The 25,341-nt window shown below is 39.6% G+C and overlaps 1 long non-coding RNA gene across 1 annotated transcript; it reads left to right on the forward strand.

Moving 5' to 3' along the window:
* The first annotated feature begins 17,224 nt into the window (after positions 1–17,224).
* On the forward strand, positions 17,225–25,155 carry LOC103486949 (uncharacterized). Its single transcript, XR_007820370.1, has 5 exons — positions 17,225–17,794; positions 23,308–23,336; positions 23,424–23,480; positions 24,497–24,726; positions 24,946–25,155. It is a non-coding gene; the product is annotated as an uncharacterized LOC103486949 (long non-coding RNA).
* Positions 25,156–25,341: the final 186 nt, after the last annotated feature.

Genomic DNA, 25,341 nt, shown 5'->3' on the forward strand with positions numbered 1-25,341 from the left:
CACATGGAGGACTATAAACGACACAAAAAGAAAAGTTAAAAAATGAGAGTTTTGTATTGAAGTGTGACATTAGACTGGAAGTTTAGGATTAAATATCTCTTTCCATTGTTTGTAGAAGGGAATATCAAATTGGATTAGTGTTGAGACGATGTACTAAGAGTGATATTAGTTAATTGGATTAAGTTTTTATTTTAGGGATTCGATGATTTTCCATAGACATGATTATATGTTAAAAAGTTACGCTATACCAATGTAATTGGAAAACAAGACACATGAAGAACTATAAACGACACTAATAGAAAAGTAAGAATGTATGAGTTTTGGATTGACAGTTTTGAATTAAAGAACTTTTGTCATTGTTCGGAGAAATGGTTATCAAATCAGATTATTATTGAGATAATAGTGCTCTAAGAATGTGATTGGCCAATTGGATTAAGATTTTATGGAAGAAATGAGGTGATTTGTCATGGACATGGATATAGGAACAAAGGTTTGGCCATATAATTGAAATTGGAAAAGCACACATGGAGGACTATAGGTAACAAAAAAAGTAACAATTGGATTTATAAAGAGTTATAGACTTACGTGTGACATTGGCTTCAAGTTTTTTAATAAAGATCTCTTGTGATTATTTGGAAAAAGGATTATCTAATTGAATTTAAGTTTTGAGAAAGTGCAAGAAGAGTGATATTTGCCAATTGAATTAAGATTTTACTTAATGGACAAGGTGATTTATGGTGGACATGGATATAGGAAAAAAATTTAGTTATACAAATGACATAAGAGAAAGACACATTGAGGACTATAGATCAAAAAGAAAAGTTAGGATTTGAAAGTTTTGTATTGAAGTGTAAGATTGGACTGAAAGTGTAGGATTGAATGCCTCTTTCCATTGTTTAGTGAATGGATTGTTATAATTGATTGAATGTTGGGAGAGTGCACTAATAGTGTGATTATCCTACTAGATTAAGTTTTTATTCACGAGATGATGTAATTTGCATTGGATATGGATATAGAAAAAAAATGTTTTGCTAAACAAGACATATGTGACTATAGCGGCACAAAACGACAAGTTAGGATGTGAGTTTTTTTATTGAAGTGTGACATATGACTAAAAATTTGGGATTAAAAAACTCTTGCCATTGCTTGAAAAAAGAATTATCGAATTGGATTGAGTTTTAAGAATCTAAAGTGCACTAAGAGTCAGATTAGTCGATTGGAAGACATTTTTATTTAATGAACGAGGTAATTTTTCGTGGACATGGATATAGGAAAGAAATTCTGCTATACAAATGAAATTGGAAAAAGACATCATATGGAGTATTATAAAAAAAAAACCTAAGGATATGTGGATGTTGGATTAAATTGCGGTATGGGACTTCAAATTTTGGACTAAGGAGTAGCTCTTGCGACAATTTGGAGAAGATTATCAAATTGGATTTAGTGTTTAAATTGTGCACTAAAAGTTAGATTGGCCAATTGGAAGAAGTTTTTATTTAATGGACGAGGTAATTTGCGATAGACATGGATGTAGGAAGTTTGTCTGTACAAATGAATTGGTTAAAACACACCACATAGAGGATTATAAACGACGTAAAAAGAAAACTAATGATACGTGAGTTTTGATTGATGTGTGGGATTAGACTAGAAGTTCAGGATCAATAACTCTTGTCATTGTTTTGAGGAATGAGTTATTAAATTTGATTAAATGTTAAGATAATGTACTAATAGTGAGATTAACCTACTGAATTAAGTTTTCATTTGAGTTATGAGATGATTTGCTTTGGAAATGGATATGGAAAATTTTTTTGGCTAACAAATGCAATTGGAAAAAGCCACATGGGTGACTATGAATTGACAAAATGAAGAGTTAGAATATGAGTGTTTTTTATTGATGTGTGGCATAAGATTAAAAGTTTAGGATTAAAAAACTCTTTCCATTGTTTGGAACAAGAATTATCAAATTGCATTATTGTTGAGATGGTGCCCTAAGACTGTGATTAGCCGATTGGATAAATTTTATTCGAGGGGAAGAGGTGATTTATCATGAGGATGGATATAGGAAAAAAAGATTGGATATACAAATGTTGGAAAAAAAAGACACATGGTAGATTATAGCGACACTAAAAGAAAATTAAGGATCTACGAGTTAAAAAATGCACCCTATCGATTTCAAGCATCGAACAACAACAAAAGCCAGAAATTTAGACGGTGTTGTCCCAAAAAGTCTTTTATATCCCATCAGATCCTAGGTTTAGTCCTAGAGCCGGACTAGGACTACTCCTAGGATCTGATGGTATATACTGACTTTTTGATACTGCACCCTCTGGATTCCTGGCTTTTGTTGCTGAGAAATGCTTAGAATTCAGATGGTGCAATTTTTTGAATTGAAGTGTGGTATGGAATTCTAGTTTTTGATTTGTGAAGAACACTTGTCATTGTTTGGAGAAAGGGTCATTAAATTGGATTGTGTTGACGGTGGACTTAGAGTGAGACTGACCAATTGGATTAAATTTTAATTTTAAAGGTCTAGGTGATTTGCCGTGGTCATGGATATTGATGAAAAAAAGTTTGGCTAGACACATGAAATTGAAAAAACACATGGAGGACTATAGATGGTTCAAAAAGAAAAGATTAGGATATGAGAGTTTTGGATTGAAGTGTAGTATTGGACTACAAGTTTAGGAGTAAATAACTTTTGCCATTGTTTGGAGAAAAATTTATCAAGTTGGATTTTTGTTGAGATAGTGTACTAATAGTCAGATTAGCCAATTTAATTAAGTTTTTATTTAAGGTATAAGGTGATTTGTCATAGACATAGATACAAGAAAAATGGCTTCTCTATACAATTTCAATTGGGAAAAGACACATAGAGGATTATATATAGGGGACCCAAGAAGATAATTTAGATAATGAGAGTTTTGGATTGAAGTGCGGCTTTGGACTAGATGTTTCGAATCAAATAACTCTTGTCATTGTCTAGACAACGAATTATTAAATTTGGTTAAATGTTGAGATATCGCACTAGTAGTGAGATTAACATACTGGATTTAGTTTTTATTTGAGGTATGGGTTTATTTGCCTCTCGGACATGGACATAGAATAAAACATTTAGCTATACATATGAAATTGGAAAAAGCTATATGGGTGACTAGACGACACATAACGAAAAGTACAGATAAGAGAGTTTTTTATTAATGTGTGGCATAGGACTAAAAATTTATGATTAAAGAACTTTTGTCATTGTTTGGAGAAAGGATTGTATAATTGATTTAGTGTTCAGATAGTGCTTTAAGAGAGTGATTAGCCAATTAGATTAAGATTTTATTCAAGGGTTGAGGTGATTTGTCGTGAAGATGGATATTGAAGGAAAAGTTTGCTATACAAATGTAATTGGAGAAAAGACACACGGTAGACTATAAACAACACAGAAAGAAAACAAAGGATATGCAAATGTTGGATTGAAATGCGATATTGGACTTCAAGTTTTAGATTAAGGAGGAGCTCTTGCCACAATTTGGAGAAAGTTTTATTAAATTAGATTAATTAAGTGTTAAGATAATGCACTAATAGTTAGATTAGCAAATTTGAATAAGTTTTTATTTAATGGATGAGATAATTTTCTATGGACATGGATGTGGGAAAAGAAGTTTAGCTATAGAAATGAAATAGAACAAAAAAAAAAAAAAAAACACATAGAAGACTATAAATGGCCCGGAAAGAAAAGGTAGGATTTGAGAATTTTTTATTTATTAAAGTGTGACATTGGACTTCAAGTGTAGGAGTGAATAACTTTTGTCGTTTGGAGAAAAGATTATCAAGTTCGATTAGTGTTGAGATAGCGCACTAAAAGTGAGATTAGTCAATTGGATTAAGTTTTTATTTTATGTATAAGGTGATTTGCGCATGGATTTGGAAAAAAAGGTTTGGCTATACAAATGAAATTGTGAAAAGAGACATGGAGGACTATTGGCTACATAAAAAGATAGCTTAGGGTATCAGAGTTTTGGATTAAAGCGTGACATTGGACTAAAAGTTTAGAAACAAATAACTCTTGTATTGTTTGGAGAATGAATTATTATCAAATTTGATTAAATGTTTAGATATCGCATTGTTAGTAAGATTGACCTACTGGATCATGTTTTTATTAGAGGGATGCAATGATTTTCCTTGACCTGGATGTAGAAAAAAAACAATTGGCTATAGACGATTCAACAAAAAGTTAGTATATAAGAGTTTTTTATTGAACTGTGCCATTGGACTACAAATTTGAGATTGAAGAACTCTTTGCTATTGTTTGGAGAAAAGATTATCAAATGGGATTAGTGCTGAGATAAAGAACTAAGAACATGATTAGCCAATTGGATTAGGTTCTTATTTAAGTGGTGATGTGATTTGCCAATTAGATTAAGATTTTATTGAAGGAATGAGGTGATTTGTCTTGAACATGGATATATGTACAAAGATTTAGCCATATAATTGAAATTAGAAAAGTGCATGTGGAGGACTATAGATGGCAGAAAAAGAAAAGATTGGATATAAGAGTTCTAGACTTACGTGTGACATTGGCTTCAAGTTTTTTATTATAGATCTCTTGTGATTGTTTGGAGAAAGTATTATCAAATTGTATTTATGTTTTGAGAAAGTGCGAGAAGAGTGATATTTGCCAATTGGATTAAGATTTTATTTAAGGGACAAGGTGATTTGTCGTGGACATAGATATAGGAAACAAAGTTTGACTTTACAAATGACATAGGAGAAAGACACATGGAGGACTATAGACGACAGAAAAAAAAAAGGTTAGGATATGAGAGTTTTGTCTTGAAGTGTGACATTATGCTGGAAGTTTAGGATTGAATAACTCTTGTCATTGTTTGGAGAAGGAATTATCAAATTGGATTAGTGTTGAGACAATGTGCTAAGAGTTATATTAGTTAATTGGATTAAATTTTTATTTTAGGGATTAGTTGATTTCCCATAGACATGGTTAAAGATAAAAAGTTTGGCTATACCAATGTAATTTAAAAAGAAGACACATGTAGAACTGTAAACGACACAAATAGAAAAGTAAGGATATGCAAGTTTTGGACTACAAGTTTTGAATTAAAGAACTTTTTCCATTGTTTGGAGTAATGGTTATGAAATCAGATTATTGTTGAGATAGTGCTCTTAAAATGTGATTCGCCAATTGGATTAAGATTTTATCGAAGGAATGAGGCGATTTGTCCTAGACTGGGAAAAAAGGTTTGGCCATATAATTGAAAATGGAAAAGCGCACATGGAGGACTATTTATAGATGGCCATTACACTGAAAGTGTGGCATCGGACTAGAAGTTTAGGATTGAATAACTCTGGCCATTGTTTGGAGAATGGATTGTTAAAATTGATTAATTGTTGAAGAGTGTAGCAATAATGTGATTAGCCTACTAGATTAAGTTTTTATTTGAGGGATGAGGTAATTTGCATTGGATATGGATGTAGAAAAAGATGTTTTGCTATACAAGACACATATGGGAAAAAAGGTTTGGCCATATAATTGAAAATGGAAAAGCGCACATGGAGGACTATTTATAGATGGCCATTACACTGAAAGTGTGGAATCGGACTAGAAGTTTAGGATTGAATAACTTTGGCCATTGTTTGGAGAATGGATTGTTAAAATTGATTAATTGTTGAAGAGTGTAGCAATAATGTGATTAGCCTACTAGATTAAGTTTTTATTTGAGGGATGAGGTAATTTGCATTGGATATGGATGTAGAAAAAGATGTTTTGCTATACAAGACACATATGTGACTCTGGACGGCATAACGAAAAGTTATGATGTGAGAGTTTTTTTTTTTTTTTTTTTTTGAAGTGTGGCACATGACTAAAATTTTGTGATTAAAGAATCCTTGATACTATTTTGAGAAAAAATTATCAAATTGGATCGAGTGTTAAGAATCTAAGTGGAGTAAGAGTTGGATTAGCCAATTGGAAGTTTCTTTTTATTCATAGCCAATTGGAAGTTTCTTTTTATTTAATGGACGAGGTAATTTGTCGTGGATCGAGTGTTAAGAATCTAAGTGGAGTAAGAGTTGGATTTACCAGCATAAGGAATTAGCATAATTGCATTTTCTATTAGAGCTCAAATCCTTGTTTGCATGTTTATGCCTCGCGATTGTGCTAAAAGATAAGCTCAAATCCTTGTTTGCATGTTTATGCCTCGCGATTGTGCTAAAAGGAATCTTTTAGGATCTCAAGCAAGCCTCTTAATTTTAACAGGTACACCACTGTGCTGTAGTATTAAAGAACAAATGTCATAATAAAGAAGCAAACACATTAGTATAATGGAAAATGAAAAGCACACTACATCCATGTAATAGAGAATTTACAGTTTCTTTCAACCTAAAAACTACCCAATAAGTGTCTAAGTATGACATTGAAACTCAAAACCAATTACAAATTACAACTCTAAGTGTAACATTTTAACTATTAGAACAACTTAAAAATAATCATTGTGTCTACTATTAGAACAACTTAAAAATAATCATTGTGTCTATCAAACTCAAATGTAAGATACATAATAACCAAGTACAAATTTTCAAAATAAAGCAAGCCCAATCTCAAGCAGAAGTTTAGCGGCATAAGGAATTAGCACATTTGCATTTTGTACTAGATGTTACATCCCACGAAATGACACAAGAATCACCCCAAAGTTGCGCCGCTATGTGCCTACGAGTCCTTCAGGATGGGCACGAAGGAGTCCCAACGTGGCCCTAAGACAGCTTGCGGGTGGCCACACCACACACCCATGAGATTGGCGTGTGCCTCTCGAGGACAGTTACCACATGCGTGCCACGGACAACCTAGGTGCACGGCCCCATGGCACGCCTAGATGCCCATTGGTACGACTATTGGCCCCAGCACCCGTGCCCAGTGTCACAATCGTAACTTCTCAACACGATTGTGCGGCACTTGCTTAGCTCAATCAGCAAGTCAGCCGTTCGAAAATCGGAATCCGCGGTCAAACTCGCGGTATGACGTAGCCTCCCTTCCCGTTCTTGGAAAAATGTTTTTATAAAACGGGAGAGAGAAAGTAAATAATTGAAAACGTCATAAAGAAAGCATTGAAGACTGTCAATTGCAAGGAAAATAACTCAACATACAAAGAGTGTGACAAGGCTTGGGCGGGGGTCGGACTTAGTCATGTACCCCCTATAGTACATATTGAGAATTTTGGCCTTGGTAGGCTTGCATATGAAAAAGCCGAAATGTCACACTATGACTCGGCGACACCTAAACGAAAGAATTAACCTAAACTACTTTCAAGACATAAAGATAAAGTGATTTGGGGGTATTCGGGCATACGACCATCGGTAAATAATACCATGGACAATTATGCCCTTGACATTCTCAGGCCCCATACGGAGCTTTTGCAGGCCTGATAAACCCTGCATTCAGTAGTTCATCTAACTGTTTCCGAAGTTCAGCTAACTCCGGAGGCGCCATACGATAAGCATTCTTCGCATGCGGTTTTGCCCCTGGCACTAACTCGATCTCATGATCAATCATTCTCCGAGGTGGCAAAGACTTGGGCAAACTATCGGGCATCACATCACGGTATTTCTCTAGCACGCGCATGATCTCCTTAGGGACTGTCTCCCCTGAGTTCTCTGACGATTTGAGTGGGATGGCCATAAATGTTGGTTCGTCTCGAGAGAGACCCTTCTTTAATTGCATGGCCGAGATCATTTTCAATCCATCTGGTTGACGTAGGTCAGTCTGTACAACCGAGGGTGTAGGTCCAGTGATCACCAAGCATTTGGCCAAAGGCATTGGGATTACCTGATGTTCAAGTAGGAACTCCATTCCCAGTACCACATCAAAGTCATCCATTTTTACTACTACAAAGTCTACGAGGCCACTCCATCCTTCCAATCTTATCATCGTTCGTTTCACTAGTGCGATGATAGGTAGGGCAGCAGAATTCACGGCTTTCATTCTTCCAGCATCCTTCTCACAGCGGAGATTCAAACGTTTAGCTTCTACTTCTGTTATCAAATTGTGGGTGGCACCGGAGTCAACAATAGTGCTTTTGGTTGGCTTCTGGTTGATCCAGGTGTCAACGTACATTAAGCCCCTTTCCACTGGCGTGTTCGTCTCCCCCACCTTTTTCTGGAGAGATGACAGAAATTTCAAGGCCACCATTCGAGGGTTATCAACTTCTTCTGTCTGGTCTACTTCTCTCTCGGTCTGACTTTGTTGATTGTCTGAATCTGAGGCTAAAGATGCCTGGAATGCATTGAAAGCAGTTTTGTTCGGGCATTCCCTGGCCATGTGTGGTCCCTTACATATGAAGCAACTAAGAGGACGATTGGACAGATTCTGGTTACTTGATCCTCGCCAGGAGTTTCCAGTATTCGATTGATGGGATCTACGATCTCCATTAAAGCGTCTGTCCCCTCCTGTAGTTTTAGGAGAACTTGGGCGGTTGTTCCTACTTCCTCCAGATGAGGAACTTGGATGACGTCTCGTATCTTGAGAGTCGTTAGACAGGTCAAACAGCCGTTCGGCTGCAGCGTACGCGGACGTGAGGTCTTGAACTCTTTGTTCATATAGCTTTGTCTTCGCCCACGGCTTCAATCCTTCGACAAAACAGAAAACTTTGTCTTTCTCGGACATATCGCGTATATCCAACATCAGTCCCGCGAACTGCTTCACATACTCCCGAATACTACCGGTGTGTTTCAGCTCGCGTAACTTCCGTCGAGCCAAGATCTCGACATTTTCAGGGAAGAATTGTGAGCGAAGCTCTCTCTTCAAAGCGTCCCAAGTATCTATGGTGCAACGTCCCTCCTGAATGTCAACAAATCGGGACCTCCACCATAACTTGGCATCCTCAGACAGATGCATCGTCGCCAACGTGACTTTGGCTTCCTCTGTAACCGTGTTTGTGGCCCTGAAGTACTGCTCCAGGTCAAAGATATAGCTTTCTAGGGCCTTCGCGTCTCTTGCCCCACAGAAGGGCTTTGGTTCCGGTATCTTCACTCTACTAACCGGAATGGCTCCCCCAGCGGGAGCTTGATTTGCCATTGCTCGCATTGTGAGGCTCAGTCTCGCATTCACATCTGCGATTTCATTTCTGACGACATCGAGGGTAGCTCGGAAGTCCTCTGACATCATCTCTAACAGCGTCTTTTGAGAGCTATCCAGCTCTTGAACACGCTCCTCAATATGGGTAACAGAGCCCGTCGAACTGTCTCCACGCTCGTAGTTGACAGTTCTTCCGATGTTTATAGTTGTTTCCAGGGCGTCGACCCTTGTCATCAACTCTTGTATCGGAAACCCTTCGACACGGCCAGCTACCGCATCGATCGTATTAGTTTTCTCGGAAATTTCATCGAGACGAGACTCCAAGTAGCGGATGGAGTCGGCAACTTCGACTAGGTAGAGCATCTGTTCTTCAAGCTCTACTAGTCGGTCTTTCTGGGCCTTGCCCGATGGATTCGACGACGACATGTTTCGGTCTTATCGTCAATTAGCCAATTTGGCTCTTATACCACTTGTCACAATTGTAACTTCTTAACACGATTGTGCGGCACTTGCTTAGCTCAATCAGCAAGTCAGCCGTTCGAAAATCGGAATCCGCGGTCAAACTCGCGGTATGACGTAGCCTCCCTTCCCGTTCTTGGAAAAATGTTTTTATAAAACGGGAGAGAGAAAGTAAATAATTGAAAACGTCATAAAGAAAGCATTGAAGACTGTCAATTGCAAGGAAAATAACTCAACATGCAAAGAGTGTGACAAGGCTTGGGCGGGGGTCGGACTTAGTCATGTACCCCCTATAGTACATATTGAGAATTTTGGCCTTGGCAGGCTTGCATATGAAAAAGCCGAAATGTCACACTATGACTCGGCGACACCTAAACGAAAGAATTAACCTAAACTACTTTCAAGACATAAAGATAAAGTGATTTGGGGGTATTCGGGCATACGACCATCGGTAAATAATACCATGGACAATTATGCCCTTGACACCCAGCACAACCCATGCGCATGGCCACTGCATGGCCAGGCGGCCAGCTCTGCATGCGTGCACATAGGTGGGCACGCCAACCAGATGGCCGCCCAATCCCGCTCAGGCATGATGCGCACGGCACGATGCACGCGCGTCCCACACAGACGACGCCCCTGCACAACGCGCGCGATCACTATTGTAACCCTTCAAATACGATCGTGCGACACTTGTTCTACTCAGTCAACAAGTCAGCCGTTCAAAATTCGAAATCCGCAGACAAACTCGCGATATGACGTAGCCTCCCTTCACGTTACTGAGAAAATGGTTTTCTAAATTGTGAGAGAGAATAAATTGTTGAAAACATCATAAAATAGAGCATTGAAGACTGTCAATTGCAAAGAAAATGCTTAGTTTGCAAAGAGTGCGACAAGGCTCGGGCGGGGGTTCAACTACTATGGTGTATTTGGACATGCGGCTATAGGCAAACACGCCATGGACAAGCATGTTCGTGACATGCGACAGGTAGCGTGCGTGCCCCAAGCGGATGCAGTCTTCAATGATAGGCAAGCGCGGTGTCACAATCGTAACCTTTCAAACACGATTGTGCGGCACTTGTTCTGGTCGGTCAACAAGTCAGCCGTTCGATATTCGAAATCCGCGGACAAACTTGCAGTATTATATAGCCTCCCTCCACGTTCTCGGGAAAATGTTTTTATAAAATGGGAGAGAGATAGTAAATTGTTGAAAACGTCATAAAAGAAAGCATTGAAGACTGTCAATTGCAAAGAAAATAACTTAGCTTGCAAAGAGTGCAACAAGGCTTGGGTGGGGGTCGGACTACTCAGGTAGCCCTATAATACATATTGAGATTTTTGGTCTTGGTGAAACTCCATCACATGACCCAACAAGTTTATCTGTTCCTACACAAAACAACACTTTCTTTCCTTGGCATCGGTAAGACTAAATGGCGCCATGGGGAACTTGTATGCTCTAAGTTCAGTGACACAAGTTGTCTTGAGCCCCTTTGCCTCTGTTGCTTTTACTCGACAATACCTCAGTCGGATGTCTGACTTCGGGAAACACTTCACCCCACGTGAGCGGTCAACCAGGTTGGGGAGTAGGGAAAATGGATATTTGCGGCTAGCTGTGAGCTTATTCCGGGTACTTCGCTTGATACGCCGTTGTGAATTTCTGTCCTTCTTCTTCAATGAAAGGACCGAGGCTCCATACGGAGCTTGTACAGGTCTACTAAATCCTCTACTCGACAACTTCTTCAACTGTTTTCAAAGTTCAGCTACCTCAGGTGGCATTGTACGATGAGCATTATTCGCAGGCGCTTTCGCCTCTGGCGGCGATTCTATCCCATGGTTGATCATCCTTCGCATAGACAAGGACTTGGGCCAACTTTTTGGCATCACACAATGGTACTTCTCCGGGACACACAGAGTGTCTTTGGGGACTGTCTCCTCCATCTTTCCCAACGCCCCAAGCGGGATCTCCACATATGGTAGTTCCTCTTGGACACGATTCTTATCTAGTTGCATGGCCGATATCATTTTAAATTCGTTAGGTTGGCGAATATCTGCTTGCACTACTGTGGGAAAAGATCCAGTAATCACTAGGCATCTGGCTGAGGGCATTGGTATGACTTGATGTTTAAGGAGGAACACCATTCCCAGCACTACATCGAAGTCTTCCATCTTTACAACCACAAAGTCCACCGGGCCTTTCCATCCTCCCAACTTTATCATCGTTTGTTTCACTAGTCTGACGATAGGTAAGGCAATGGAATTCACGACCTTCATTCTTCCTGAATTCTTCTTCCAACGGAGTCTTAGACGTCTGGCCTCTGCCTTCGTTATAAAGTTATGAGTTGCACCGAAATCAACCATAGTACTCTTAATTTGTTTTTGGTTAATCCAGGTATCAACATACAATAAGCCCCCTTTTGTTGGTACGTGTCTCTCCCCTGACTTTTTCTGGAGAGACGACATGTATTTTATGGCCCCTATTCGAGTCTTTTCACCCCCATCTATCTGGCCCACTTCACCCTCAGCTTGATTCGACTTATCATCTGAATCCGTGATTAATGAGGCCTGAAACGCATGGAAGTCGACTTTATTCGGACATTCTCTTGTCAGATGTAGCCCCTCACATATGAAACAACTGAGGAGACGCTTGGGTGGGCTTCGATTATTCGGCCTTCGCCATGTGTTCTCTGTGGTTGACAGGTAAGGTCTGCGGTCTTTCCCAGAACGTTTGTCTCCCCCGACAGCTTTGGGAGAACTCGGGCTACTATTCCTATTCCTTCCAGGTGAGGAACTTTGGTGACGTTGCACATCTTAAGAGCCACTGATCAGATCAAACAACCGTTCAGCTGCTGCATATGCTGACGTGAGGTCTTGGACCATTTGTTCATATAACTTGGTCTTGGCCCACGGTTTCAGCCCTTCGACAAAACAGAAAACTGTCTTTTTCTGACATATCTCGAATGTCTAACATGAAGCCTGCAAACTGTTTCACGTACTCCCGAATACTATCGGTGTGTTTCAGCTCGCGCAACTTTCGTCGAGGCAAAATCTCAACATTTTCGGGGAAGAACTGTGAGCGGAGTTCTCTCTTCAAAGCGTCCCAAGTATCTATCGTAGAACGTCCCTCTTGCATGTCAACATACCGGGACCTCCACCATAGCTTGGCATCCTCAGACAGATGATTCGTTGCCAATGTAACTTTGGCTTCTTCGGTGATCGTGTTTGTGGCTCTAAAGTACTGCTCGAGGTCAAAAATATAGTTTTTTAGGGCCTTTGCATTTCTTGCCCCACAGAAGGGCTTTGGTTCCGGAATCTTCACTCTGCTAACTGGAATTGCTCCTCCAGCTGGAGCTTGGTTTGCGATTGCTCGCATTGTGAGGTTCAATCTCGCATTCACATCCACGATTTCATTTCTGACGACATCGAGGGTTGCTCGAAAATCCTCCGACATGTCGTTTATCATCTCTAAGAGTGTTTTCTGGGAGCTATCTAGCTCATTGACACGTTCTTCCATGTGGGCAACAAAGCCCGACGAACTGTCTCAATATTCGTAGTTAACAGTTCTTCCAATGTTTTCTTCTAGAGTGTCGACTCTTGCCAACAACTTCTGTATTGGTAATCCTTCGACACGGCCAACTACCACATCGATTGTGTCAGTTTTCTCAGTGATCTCTTCGAGACGGGACTCCAAGAAGCGGATGGAATCAGGAACTTCAGCTAGGGAAAGCATCTGCTCCTCCAGCTCTACCAGTCGGTCTCTCTAGGCCTTGCCTGAAGGGTTCGCCGACGACATATTTCGGTCTTATTATAAACTAGCCGATTTGGCTCTGATACCACTTGTCACAATCGTAACCTTTCAAACACGATTGTGCGGCACTTGTTCTGCTCGGTCAACAAGTCATCCGTTCAATATTCGAAATCCGCGGACAAACTTGCGGTATGATGTAGCCTCCCTCCACGTTCTCGGGAAAATGTTTTTATAAAATGGGAGAGAGAAAGTAAATTGTTGAAAACATCCTAAAAGAAAGCATTGAAGACTGTCAATTGCAAAGAAAATAGCTTAGCTTGCAAAGAGTGCGACAAGCCTTGGGCGGGGGTCGAACTACTCAGGTACCCCCTATAGTACATATTGAGATTTTTGGCCTTGGCAAGCTTGCATATGAAAAAGCTAAAATGTCACATTGTGGCTCGGCGACACGAAAACGAAAGAATTAACCTAGACTACTCTCAAAACATAAAGATAAAGCGATTTAGGGGTATTCGGGCATAAGACCATAGGTAAATAATACTTTGGACAAGTATGCCCTTGACACGCGGCACCCTGTGCCCGCGCCTATGTCCGCTGAAGGCCTAAACAGTGTTAGATGCTTTTAGAGCTTTCGATGATGAAAGGGAAGGCTCAGGAAGATTTTAGAAGGCCTGCGAACGCCCGAGATGTGGCTAGAATGTGCGCGAGAGGCTCGGATGGCACATGTCGGTGCACGCCCTGCCTAGCACCATCCAGACACGTCCAGAAGCTTTTATGACGGTCCAGAAGGATGAGATGACAGTCAGAAGAATCATGGAAGGCTCATAATGTTCTAGAATTAATTGTAAAGGACCAAACCACCTTGGATGTTCTAGATAGGTCCTTAACGACCTTCTAAGCCCCTAGGTTGGTTGTGGAGGTTATAAATAGGAGTAAGGGGCTCATTTGTAATCAACCTTGGTATTTGGCATGTCTTAGCCAACCAAGGCAACCTTGCCTCATCCTTTGCAAATGGCAATACCCTGGCAAAGGATAACGCATTGTAGCCCATTTGTATTTAAGCATTCTTGGAATAAAGGGAATAATTCCAAGGAAGTGTTAAGCCTAATTCCCTCATTCGCCTAGACCCTTTCTTGCCCATCAAGCATCTCAAATACTTTCGTTGCACATTCATCATCAGTGCTTGGTGCACTAACCCCCATAAAAGGCTTACTTGGCTAACGTGGGCATATTATTTAGCCAAGTGCCGCACGTTGGGTTAACTTCAGATCTAACCACGTGACAGAGTGGTATTAGAGCAGGTCAATGCCTCAAGAGAAGGTGACACCACGTGATAGAGTGGTATCATAATAGGTTGATGCCTCTGCGATAAAGTGGTTGTCTAGAGCCTTGAAGTTTGGAAAGACGGGTTAGCCAAAGACCCGAAGTCTGGAAAGGTGTTAGGGTGTATCGGAGCAATGGTGTGAGGACCTCCAAGAGCAAAGTTTGACACGTCGGTCTCAACTACGAATGGCTTAGACTCGTTAACCTATCCAAGGACAGAACCCTTTGTCATTGTTGTCTTTAACTCATCAAAAGTAAATTGACATTGAACTGGCCATCTTTAACCCTTGCCTTTCTTCAACAACTCAGTTAATGGAGCGGCGCTTCTTAAGAATCCTTCAATGAACCGATGATAGTAATTAGCCAATCTGAGGAAGGAACGTAATATCTCGTAGTTTATCTTCGTCCATCAACAACTCAGTTAATGGAGCGGCGCTTCCCACTCTTTTTAATAACTCGTAGTTTATCTTCGTCCATTCGAATCTTTCCGCATTCGACGACATGACCCAGAAAGTTGATACGTGGTTGAGCAAAAGTACATTTCTCTTTCTTAATAGATAACTGATTTTTCAGAGCTTGTCAAAGACTAATCAAAGATGGACCTGGTGTTCTTCAAGATTTGAACCGAAAGCCACAATATCATCAAGATAAAACACCACAAACTGATCTAAATACTCGTGAAATACCTAATTCATCAAGGTTGGAAATGTTGCGGGGGCGTTTGTCAAGCCAAAGGGCATTACGAGAAACTTGAAGGCCTCATATCTTGTTACGCAAGTAGTTTTCGATTCATCCCCTTGTGCTATTCGAACCTGGTAGTAGCCTAACCGGAGGTCAAGCTTCATGAAGTACTGAGCCTCATTCAATTGGTCAAACAAATCATTTATCATCGAGAGAGGATACCTGTTTCGAACTGTAACCTTGTTTAGTACTCGGTTGTCTAAACATAGTCGAAGTGTTCCATCTTTCTTTTTCTAAAACAGCATAGGGCAAAGCAGGTCTAATGAATCTCCCAGCCAACAACTAATCTAATTGTTTCTGAGCTAAGCTAGCTTAGGTGGAGCCATTCTGGTCTGGCTCCTAGGTCAAGCTCAAGCTCATAATCAATCCCCCGTCGAGTAGGCAGTGACTTTGGCAGTTCATGAGGCATTTCATCAACATATTCATTCATAACTTTCTGGATCTCTGTTGAAACAGTCCCAGTTTCAACTTGCTCATCCACCAACGGGATGGTCGTAAAGGTCAGCTCAAATATTGAGCCCTTTTTTCAGTTGTAGGGCTGAAATCATTTTCACCCCAGTGCCATGGGAATGACCTCATGTTTCAAGAGGAATTCCATATCTAGTACCACATGGAAATCATCCATGCGAACCACGATCAAATCAACATTCCTACTGCATTCGCCTAGTTTAGGGATGTCTTCTTCGATATTCCTACGATTGGGAAGGTTTCGGAATTAACGGCTTTCATCTTGTCTATATCCTTTTTTACTCCCAATCCTATCCAACGTGCTTCTTATTCAGAAATGAAATTGTGAGTTGCACCAGAACCGATCATAGTACTCTTGGTTGCTTTTTGGTTGATCTAAGTGTCAACGTACATCTGACCCTTTTCCATCGGTCCACTCGTCTCCCCCACCTTCTTCTGGAGAGATGATAAGAATTTCAAAGGCCCCATTCTTGGGTTATCACCTTCTTCTATTTAAGAACATTCACCTTCTGCTTGCCTCGATTTATCGTCTGAATCCGAGGCTAAAGAGGGCTGGAAAGCAATTCAATTGAGACATTCTCTCGCCAAATGTGGTCCCTTACATATGAAACAATTGAGAGGACGATTGGATGGATTATGATTATTCGGTCCTTGTTAGATGTTCCCCATATTCGGTTGGAAGGGCTTGTGGTCTCATTGAATTCTAGCCACTACATCCCCGTTCGATCTTCGCCTCCTTTGATCATTCGTCGACCGAGGCAGAGCTATCCCTCGTTAGGTTTTATTATAGTCACTATCCAAGTCGCGCCTCCTAGATCACACTCTGCCCACCTTTTCCCGATATGTCGTGTCGCCAGCTTCGTTGTTGCTTCCCGTGTACAACTCATTAACGACAATTCTGCCACATTCCTTTGATAAGTAATTGAAGTATTAGCATGCAAACGCCGCTAGATCCGGTGTTGCCCATCCTATTTGGCGTTATTCCACCATAGCACTTCTCCTTTATTCGTCCTAGATTCATTGGACCCTCGCCGACATTTATGTCGTGTCACTAAATTTTGCTCATTCTGCCGCTCCAACCTACTAGATCCAGTCGACCCTTTTTTCATGCCCAACTTGCGTTTTGCCGCTAGTATCTCTATTTTTATCGTGCATTTTAAGTTTTGTGCTTGGTTTTGTGTTCTAAGTAGACCAGTTTGACCCATGCATTTTAGACTGGTTCGGTTCAGGCTAATTGGTTTAATGTAGTTTGGTTGGCTCGGTTCAGATTTAGTTAGACCGATCTAGTTCAATTTTTTTATGCGTTCAGATCTTCGTTGTCACTGTTCTATTTTCAAGTCGTTCATGGATTTTTTGTACAGATCTCTCTATCTGGATCTTTATTATTCCCATAAGTTCTTGTTTTGTTATTCGTAGGTTTTGTGATAGATCTCCACACGTGGATCTATGTTTCTATCCCATAAGTTTTTCATTTCGATCTTCGTGGGTTTTTCTTTAGCCTAGAAGTTCTTTGTGTGTTTGTTCTTCGTGGGTTTATGATGTTATCCTATATCTACTTAATTAATTCAGACGTTTTTCTTAGCAAACAAAATTTCGTGATTCTAGCACCATAAGTTTTAGGAGGGTGTTAAAGGAAAATTAGGGTTTATGAACTATTAATATTTTCCATTTAATGAATTTCCATTTAGTGGTTTCTTTGAGGTCTATATATATTCCTATGTAAAACATTACTACATACTCTGAATTATTATGTTTTATTCAATAGTATAGAGATTTCACAGTATGTAGCTTTGTTGTGGACAATTAATGACCTCTCGGCGTATAGTAACTTATCCAGGTGGAGTACGAAAGGCTATCAGACATGTTCCATATGCATGAGAGACAAATCGTTGTTCGAGATAAGAAGAAAAATATCTTTCATGAGACATCATCGTTATCTTCTAAAGAATCACGTTTGGCGTAGAAGTTAGCTACATGATGGAAAGGTAGAGCGTAAGACTCCTCCAATTGTATTTAATGGGCATGATATCTTGGACAGCTCGATTCGTTGGATTTTCCAGCTATTAGTAAACATTCATAGCTGAAAGATAAGAATAGAAAGGGAGCTCTCAACAAGACTAAGAGGAAGTATCTTTTTCGAACTTTCTTTCTTTTAAAACTACCATTACGTCATAAACTAGATGTAAAGCATATTAAAAAGAATGATTGTGACAACTTGGTTGGTACGTTGTTAAATATTGAAAGATATCACGAATGCTCGGTTGGACTTAATAGAAGTCGTTAACAGATTTGTGAAGTCACATGCAACGTACATGTTGACTAGAAGCGAGCCAGTTGCGTTTTGCAAGTATCTGAAGTCAGTTAAGGTTTTCGATGGATTTGTTTCTAATATTTCACGATGTGTGAATGACAGAGACGGAAAAATATTAGGTCTTAAAACACATTACTATTATGTTTTGCTACATCGACTTCTCCCTATTGGTATTCTCTACCGAAAAATGTTTCACTGTTGTTCCTGAAATGTGTGGTTTTGTTTCGTGACTTGTACGCAAGAACGATAAGAGTATTATGACCTGCCTTCTTCGACGTAATGATACACTTTGTTGTTCACCTACCATATGAAACCAAAGTTGTTGGTCCGATCTCTTACAGGTGGATGTTCCCTGTATTTGGTTGATAACGCCTACGATCCCCACTAGGACGTTTGTCCCTCTCGATAACTTTGGAAGAACTCGGGGTACTATTCTTGTTTCTTCCAAGTAAGGAATTTTGGTGACGTCTCACATCTTGAGCACTGGACAGATCAAACAATCGTTTGGCTCCTGCATATGCTGACGTGAGGTCTTTGACCCTTTTTTCATATAATTTGGTCTTTGCCCACGGTTCAACCATTCGACAAAACTGATAACTTTTTCTTTCTATGACATATCACGTATGTCTAACATCAACTCTGTGAACTATTTTACGTACTCCCGAATATGGCCAGTGTGATTCAATTCACGCAATTTTTGCCGAACACGGATTTCCATATTCTCGGGGTAGAACAACGAGCGGAGTTCTTTCTTTAAAGTGTTCCAAGTGTCTACTATGCAACGCCCTTCTTGTATGTCAACGTATCAGGATCTCCACCACACTTTGGCTTCCTCAGTGACCGTGTTTGTGACCTTGAAGTACTGGTCGAGATCAAAGATGAAGTTCTCTAAGGCCTTTGCATTGCCCCACAGAAGGGCATGGGTTCTAGAATCTTTACTTCGCTAAGAGGAATTGCTCCTCCGGTCAGAGCTTGGTTTGCCATTGCTCGTATTGCGAGATTTAGTCTCATGTTCGCATCTGCGATTTCATTCCTAATGACATCGAGGGTAGCTCGGAAATCCTCCGACATGTCATTATCATTTCTAAAAGTGTTTCTCTGAGAGCTATCTAGTTCAATGACACGTTTCTCAATATGGGTAACAGAGCCTGTCGAACTGTCCCTACGTTTGTGCCTACCAGTTTGTCCAACTTTTCCTTCTAGAGTGTCGACCCTTGCTAACAACTTTTGTATTAGTAATCCTTTGAGACGGCCAACCACCACATCAATAATATCAGTTTTTTAAAAAATTTCTTCGAGACGGGATTCCAAGAAGCGAATGGAGTCGAAAACTTCCACTAGGTAGAGCATTTGTTCTTCAAGCTCTACTAGTCGGTCCTTTTAGGCCTTACTCGATTGATTCGTCGTGGACATCATTGTGTCTTATCTGACAACCAGCTAACTTGGCTATGATACCACTTGTTAGGACAACAAATCCTCCGAATATCTTCACAATGGTATGCTATTGTCCACTTTGGGTATACACCCTCATGGCTTTGCTTTTGGTATCATCCCAAAAGGTCTTATACCAATGGAGATAGTTGTCCTCACTTATATACCGAAGATCATCCTCTTATCTAACCGATATGAGACTTTGGTTCGATTCACAATCCTCCCCTCGAACAAGTCTCCACATTACAATCCTCCCCTCGAACAAATTACCACGACCCTCCCCTGAAATAGTCATCCATCCGCCAAGCTCTATCTGAGCTAACTTCTCTTCTCGGAGCACCCTGTCCAACCGATAGAGTCAACCACGGATCTCATCAGGACCTCCTTTTAAGGCTTTTGAGGCTCTACTACAACTTTGTTCGACACTTGAGGATCATACTAGCATGGTTAGTTAAGTTAGAGGCATGACTCTGATACCACTTATCACAATCGTAGCCTTTCAAACACGATTGTGCGGCACTTGTTTTGTTCCATCAACAAATTAGCCATATTAAAATCTGAAAGTCGCAAACGAACACGCGATATGATGTAGCCTCCCTTCATGTTCTTGAAAAAATTGTTTCCTTCATGTTCTTGAAAAAATTGTTTCAAATACTATGTTTTCCCTATAGTATATTTTGAACATTTTGGCAGGTTTGCATATGAGAATGCCGAAACGTCACACCCTAGCCCGACGACACAAAAAGGAAAGTAATAGACTAGACTACGTACAAGACATAAAGACAATGTTATTTGGGGGTATTTACGCATGCGGCCATAGGCAAAGAACGCCTTGGACAAGCATGCTCGTGACAGTGAGCACCCCCTCCTCCTTTAACAATTTCAACAAACAAAATATAATAACAAATTAAAAACTAAAGGCTACCATAACTGCAGGATATCCAGAACAAATCAATCAAAATGCTTCAACTAACACTTCCAACAAACAATTTTCTCAATCAATTTTCTCAACAAACAATTTTCTCAATCAACTACCACTTCAGCGGAGGAACCCGACGACGACAGCGAACAACGGCCTTCTTCCTAGCAGACGAATCTCTCTCGGTCTCTCTTTCTCTCTAACCCTTTCTTTCTTTGACTTTCAGATCTGTGTTCTGCAAACACATATTTGAAAACATTGAGAAATCCCCATTAGTTTTGACGCCTTAAGTAAAAACGTCAGGCATTATGCCTCATATTCCCGACGTTTTACTTATGGTTTCGGGAATAGTGGTCCCACAGTCAACGTCGTATGCATGGTGTCAGAAAAAAGCAATCTAATTATTTAATTGTTTCCTTCTACCTGACGTGGGCAACTTATAGGTCGGGAATTAGGTGGCCACTCCTGACATATATATGCATGGTGTCGAGGAAAGGAAAACAATTAAATAATAATTTTCTTTTCCCCGACGTCGTACATGTTTATGTCTGAAATAGCCATATATTTACCGACATATATTTACATGACACTGGGAAAAAGAAAAATTATTATTAAACTATTTCCTTTTCCCTAATGTGTACGTGTATGACGTTGGGGATTTGGTGGCCATTCCCGACGTCATAAATTCAACATCAGGATAGATTGTATCTGTCGACACACACCTTGCGGCATTGGCGGATGTGTTATTTCTCGACATTCCTTATGCCGACGCCATAATATGCGTGGGGAGAGCCCCGAATTCTTGTAGTACCTCTTACAGCGTGATTTTATGCATGCAATAGGATGATGAGCTTATACCTTGAATGTCCATCATGGTCCATTCTATTGCCTTCTTATGGCATTTCAGCATATTCAATAATGCCTTCTCTTCTCGGTATTTAGTTAGACGAAGATGATGATGGGCAAAGTGTCTTTCTCCCCCAAATATGCATATTTTTATGGGTTAGTAATGGCTTTAGCTCTAGTTCTGGTCGCTCTTCAATTAATGGTTTATTCTTTCTGTCGCCTTTGGTTTGTAGATCCAAAGGAAACTTCTTTGCGTTAAACACAGTTTTGACTTCTTCCAAAATGCCTTCAAGGTATTCTTGTTCAATGAATCCTTCAAGGTTGAATAGCTCCCCGCACACTTTTTCTTCGCAATAATCTCGCCCAAGGGATTCAATTGCGTTATAGTTTTCAACATCAGAAGGGGAGTTTTAATGCGTTAACAACGTTGAAGGTGACATTTTGGTCATTAAGTTGTATGGTTAACTCCCCTTGGCGAACATCTATGAGGGTGCGACCTGTTTGCCACTCCAAAATGGTTGGTACCTCTTGATCAACTTCGTAATCCAGAATAACAAAGTTGGGACTATAAATTTGTCCACCTTGATCAATTTATCTTCATTCTTACCCTCAGGACGCACTATGGATCTGTCTTGCCAATTGGAGCGCCATTTTTTTAGGTTAAGCCTTCCCTAGCCCTAACTTCTTGAATATAGAGAGAGACATCAAATTGATACTTGCTCCAAGATCGCATAGCGTGCAACCAAGATCCACGTCGTCTATTGAGCAGGGCACTGTGAAGCTTTTAGGATTTGTTATCTTCTCTGGTACCCCATTCTTGAAGACGGCGTTTGTTGCCGACATTAGAGCTACAGTCTTATATTCGGTCATCCTTCGTTTCTTTGTGAGAATATCTTTCAAGAATTTCATGACTACTCGTATACACACATCTAAGCGCCGCACACCCTCTCTCGTGCCCTTGCCCGCATGCCTTGCCTTACCGCATGACATCCACCTTAACGCCTAGCATGGCTCTTCTCTCCCAGCCATGCTTGCCAACCCTTGGCCGCATAGCCTTCCCTTAGAGGTTCTTGACACTCCTAAATGCCTAGCAACACTTCCTCGTGGTCGCAAGGCCATTGGCATTTAGCACTCCTTGAAGACCACCTACTTCATGTCCGTGGAGGTTATTTAAACAACCTTGGCCGCTTTGTCTAACCTCAAAACGCCTAGACATCACACTTCAAGGGTTCTCAAGCCCCTTTTTTCCGCCTTCTTGATACTTGGGCAATTTTTTCGAACTTTCCTTCTTCTGACAACCATTACACCCTTATAATGGCACATCAACAATGACACTTAGACCACTACCACAACTTAGTAAACTTCCTTCTAACCTTTCTTTAATCCACTACTTCAACTAAATCCTAGTCTTCAACTAATCTCAAATTCAACTCATCCACTTGTTTTATTGGAGGACTTAGGAATTCTATTGTTCATGGTTTACATTTTTCGGTCCTTATTTGTTACTGTTTTACTTAACATTTAACTACTTGAATTTTCCAACCTTCCATGGCAGATATCCTCCCTTGAAAATATTATAAATGCCCTTGAAATAATTTTATGATATTGGTTTATGATTGAAGTGCACAAGTATCAGTAGGAAAATAGGGGGAGTATTGTTAGGAATATTAGCAAGGACAATATGGCATATTTATAATCATTTAATATGTTGGATTATGTTCAAATTTGTGGAAAGATGAAGTTGGGTTTGGGTAGGCAGAATTTTGAAGATTAGTTTCCGCCGAAGAGAGATAGCTCTATTTAAATGCTATGCTAGTATACTTTTTCTCTTTTATTATCATACAATTCCAGTCTTTTTTTTTCTTATCCCGGCCCTAAAATTGGGATCCTTAGCAGATTTAGCTCCGCTTCTGTTTTCTTAAATATGAAACTGCCAATCTTGCTTGACATATTTCTAATACTCGAGTTTAACAGTATAACTGATTTTGCAGCCGCTTTGACTTCTAATGACGAACTTGAAGTAAGTTGATTCCGTTTATTTCCCATTTGCTTAGTTAGCCAAAAATTGACGTCAGCTTACACAAGTTACATAAATAATTTTCTATAGTATATGGGCCAAGATGATGGAAGAGGCTAGGATGGAGGAATGCTCTAGGAATGCTCTGTAAGTCCTCTTTAACCATATTTTGTGTCTTATAAATCTTATAAGGTTAAGTATCATGGATTGACCTAATGGTAAAAAAGGAGACACGGTCTCAATAACTAACTAAAAGATTATGAGTTTAATCCATGGTGCATGTAAGCTCGAACACTCATGAATATATATATATATAAAAATCTTATAGTTTTTGGAATACGTTTGTGAAAAAAATGCTTTTCAAAACAAACTACTTTTGCTACGAGCTTGTTTGAAAAAATTAGTAATTTTAATTGTTATCTGAATTTGACTCTAAAGTGATCGAAGAAAATTTTTAAAATTTCTAGCAAAAAACAAAAGGTTGTAATTATTAGAATAACTTTTAAATTTGAATGTAGCCCACTCGTACACATTTGTTATTTTATTCACGTTTAAAACAAATGTAAGATGTAATTTTTTTATTAAAAATATTTTAAGAAAATGTTCTTAGACTAGAAGGTACCAAACATACCCTTGAAACTTTTGTGGTATAAGTTCTTGCAAGGTTCTTTCATTGTTTTTGGTTTTATTGGTTCCTTATTCAACATGTGAATGATGAATCATTTGGCAGAATATGAAATAGAAACGTCCCAAGCTTATTTAAGTCATTTACACTCCTTTTTTCCACGTGGAACTGATAACAATAGAAGTATAATTACGTAAAAAAATTAGACGAAGTGTTCCATGTCCATGACGAATCATAGTGCCTGATTAGCTTTCTTTTAAATCAGTGCCTGGTTATCTCCCTTTCAAATCAGTGTCTTCTCCCAAAACAAATCCTTTGCGTTGATTTCTTTCAAACTATAACCTTACATAGATGTTTTGATTGCTTTGTTTAAATGATTCTGTCTTTTGTTTGCTATTTTTCAAAAGCATATAATATACTTACTTTCTGATCGATTGGCACTCCTTTTTTCTCATCTTCTATACGGAGTATCTTCTTTCTTTTGATCAAGGTATTTGGCAATATGCTTTCTTTATTTTATTCTTTTGCTGCTTTGAAGGAAGGATTACTCCTTGCTTAAGTCAGTACCCCGACGGTACAATGAATTGCCACAAACTCATTCCAAGTATTCATGTGCAGCTCCTTCTGTGGGTATATATTAGTCTATTGATCTGACTCACGGTCATTTCAAGCTTGAAGGCAATTGCCCCCGCAAAGACCACAACCTTCATCAAGTCTTATTGCATCAACTATGGCTCACATTCATTAAGAAAATGGGTAGATACCTCGGTGAGTTTTTGGGACCATGTCCCGACCTATCAACCGCTTGGTTGCCTTTTTCTCTCTTTTTCAAATTTCTCATAGACCCTGCAAATTTTGGTTAGCTTGTCTTTCAAATTTTTCTTAAAAGTAGAATTTTTCAAATTTTATTATCTTGTAAAAGCACAATGCTTATCAAATGTAATGGGTTCTAATGATCTTCTACTTTGTATTGACACTACTTGACAGATTTACCAAACTTGGAATAGACAAGAGGAAACTAGGAAAGGCGGCCGGAAATAGCCAACAACTCGAAGGTGAAGTTTGTATAGTAATATCCTAGAACAATTAGACTGTTTTCTTGATTATTGGAGTTTTGTATCATATTTGATTGGTGCTAATAAAGTTGTCTAAACTTGGCATTATTAAGTGGTACTTATACATTTAACAGCTCTCTCATTAGCCGACTTTGCAGCCTTGTTGTTCATCTATTTCTTCTTTCGTCTTGTCATATATTCATGAACCTTCCCTTACCTCTTAAGATTTAAATGGTGTCTCTATTTTCTGCTATTGTGTTTGCCCGCAGCATTTGATACCAATTTTGGTTTTGGTTAGATGTTAGCAGCAAAGCAAGTGTGTGTGGGT

This window comes from Cucumis melo, chromosome 4 (assembly GCF_025177605.1).
Source record: "Cucumis melo cultivar AY chromosome 4, USDA_Cmelo_AY_1.0, whole genome shotgun sequence".
NCBI classification, from domain to species: Eukaryota; Viridiplantae; Streptophyta; class Magnoliopsida; order Cucurbitales; family Cucurbitaceae; genus Cucumis; species Cucumis melo.